Raw genomic sequence first — 3,238 nt, 5'->3', positions numbered from 1 at the left:
AACTCAGAAATCCGCCTGCCTCTGCCTCCCGAGTGCTGGGATTAAAGGCGTGCGCCACCACGCCCGGCGGAAGATTTTAAAAACTAAAATTAAATGTACCATATGACTAAGCCATACTACTCCCTGGCATATGGACAAAGGACTCACTAACCTACTCCATAAATTCTTGCTCAGTCCTGTTAGTCATTGCTCTATTCACAATAAATATGAAATGCAAACACACTAAAAATCTTTGTATTGGTTGCTTGAAATTTTGAGTTTCTAACAGGTGCTCAAATACTACTGAATATATTGCCATCTGAAATAAGTTAAAGAAGGACTTACCCATTTGTTAAGCCTTTTGATCTAATCAGATTTGGAATTCAATGTATGATTTTAATTATGTTGTTTCTTTGGTATGTGCAACACATTCTCTCTTTGTTAACAACCTCTCACCAAACCTGATTACAATATTGGAAAGTAGGTCCAAAGTCAACCTTTGATCTTTTATGGTTATTTTTTTTATCAGTAATTTTCTATAGGTACTTGAGTTCACCATATTTCTCATGTGAATTTGTGTGGTTTAGGTTTGCATTTTCTTACAAGATAGGTAGATGTGCACCATGGAGTAAACCGAGGTCATCTGTTTAAATGCCATTTTTATTGTAATATATTTTAAGTTAAAATGTAAATCCACAAGATTTATTCTACAGGGAGATAAAAGCACAAATTTAAGGAAATACTACATGTAGGCTTATAATATTATGAAACTATTAATAATGCATGCATACTATGCTCTATATGTTATAATTCAATACATCAAAATACCTCAGTAATGCTAAGTATAGATATTTAGTTAAAATTATGCACATTATTTTTGGTTTACATTTTGTTAGAAAAAGTCCCTCAAGAAATCATCCATCCTAGCCGGGCGGTGGTGGCCCACGCCTTTAATCCCAGCACTTGGGAGGCAGAGGCAGGTGGATTTCTGAGTTCAAAGCCAGCCTGGTCTACAGAGTGAGTTCCAGGACAGCCAGGGCTACACAGAGAAACCCTGTCTCGAAAAACAAAACAAAACAAAACAAAACAAAACAAAACAAAACAAAACAAAACAAAACAAAACTAAACTAAACTAAAAAAAAAAGGGGGGGTGGGAAAGAAAAAGAAAACGTCCATTCAGTTGCAATTATATAGGATTTCATTTAGTATTTGACTTTCTTTCCCAGAGGATAAGGAAATTTGATAGATTTAATGATACAGATATGTTTTTGTTTTTGTTGTTTTTCTTAATTGCCACAGATAGAGATTTCACATCATATACAATGCATTTCCATTTAATAAAAAATACATTTCTCTATATTGTAAAATTTAAAGAGATTCTAAATTCACATTACCTTGGGTGGAAATACTCAATTTAAGCACTAAAGAAACCATATTTCCCAGGTTACCAAAAGGAGAAATTATTTTTTATTTTAAGACTGGTAGAAAGTTCATACTTTAGGTGCTGAATACATTGAAAGACACAATTCTAAGTACTGTTTACATTTTGATAAGCTTCCTTTTTTCTAGGTATGTAAAATGTTATTAATGAAGTTTTACTGATATAATAATTAGTGCTTAATACATTGGCAATTTTCATCCTTAACGAAATTATGGATGCAATTCAATTGAAAAAACTCAAAAATACTTCTTGTTTGAACAACAAATATTTTCCTAAAATTGTCATTTCCAGCAGGTTTCCATCAATGGTCCTGGCTACTGTGTCAATGGAATATTTAAAAGGCAGAAAACAACATCTAAAGGGATCTGTTTAAAGCTACATTCAGGTGTGATCCTAGTGATGTGATGTACAATGTTGAACCACTGCACCGAGAAAGCTCAGCAAGTTCATTACATACAGTTTAACAAAGAACTCAGGTTAATGTCCATGAATAAGCAAAGGGGCAGCATTATTATATACAGGTGGGGTGGAGGCAGCTTTGGCTAATCTTAGTAGGTATAGTAGGAGCAATATTTTGCACAAAAATTCTCTGAGGGAAAATTCTATGGAGGACGATATTTACCACACACTATGAATATCAACATTTGGACCAGAGAATAATTTGTCATCTTAAATCTTCAACCTTTTGGATCCACACTGGCTCTACTTGGATTTTTTCCATATTTTAGAAGCCATATTCCTTGAAATGGCAGTGACTTTATCCATAAAACACACAGACAGACAGACAGACAGACACACACACACACACACACACACACACTGAGAAAACCTCAGGTTTTCCTCTGCTCAGGATATATATTTTGCCTAATTGCTTTCTTGGCATTTGTCCAAAGCAATAAAATTTTACAATTTATCTTTTATGCTTCTGTTGTCATTATCAATCATGAAATGGAGTACAAGAATGATACCATCCCAGAAAAATGGATACTAATCACACCAAGGCAGGAGTAATAGAAAGACAGTTGTAATATATTTATTGATAATTCTGACAAAGAAGGGATTATTTTGAGATTAAAAATTTCCTATAATGTATATTTTATAAAAGCTCAAAGAGTAAAAACAAAATAATCTTCACATAGACTATATCTCACAAATGTCAACATTCTAGCCTACTAAACTATACAGAACATTTTGCAACAGTTTTGTATAAGGATATTAAATAATATTATTATGGCTTAAATCCTTACATTTTAAAATACTACGTCTCTAAATTTGTTTGAACCTGAATTCTATACCATTACTAATTATGATGTGATTATAATTAATTATAATTATATTAATACTGGGTGAAAGATTTTTTTCATATTTTATTTTGGAAATAACTACTTAATATGACTATAAGCTGTGTTTTTGGGTAAAATGTTTCCAATTCCTAATAAAGTACAGGGCTTTCCTCTGTGAGTTCTCTGATAGAGAGTAAGGTTTTAAGATTATTTAAATACTTACAAATATGTTTCTCATTGTAAATAACAGGTTTCTGTATTAATACTAGGACAGTAATTACTCATCAACTTAGTCTATTGCATAGATCTTCTAGGTGGTCTCAGGTTTGAGAAAGTGATAAATGACTTGTCAGATTCTTGATATTTGTACAGTTTTTCTCTAGTATCCATGCTATGTGAGGTTTAAAAATATGCGCACGCCTTTAGTCCCAGCACTGGGGAGGCAGAGGCAGGCGGATTTCTGAGTTCGAGGCCAGCCTGGTCTACAAAGTGAGCTCCAGGACAGCCAGAGCTACACAGAGAAACCCTGTCTCGA

Source organism: Mus caroli, chromosome 11 (genome assembly GCF_900094665.2).
Source record: "Mus caroli chromosome 11, CAROLI_EIJ_v1.1, whole genome shotgun sequence".
Taxonomy (NCBI): Eukaryota; Metazoa; Chordata; class Mammalia; order Rodentia; family Muridae; genus Mus; species Mus caroli.
The sequence above is the reverse complement of the archived record's forward strand: the minus strand, read 5'-3'. Positions refer to the sequence as shown.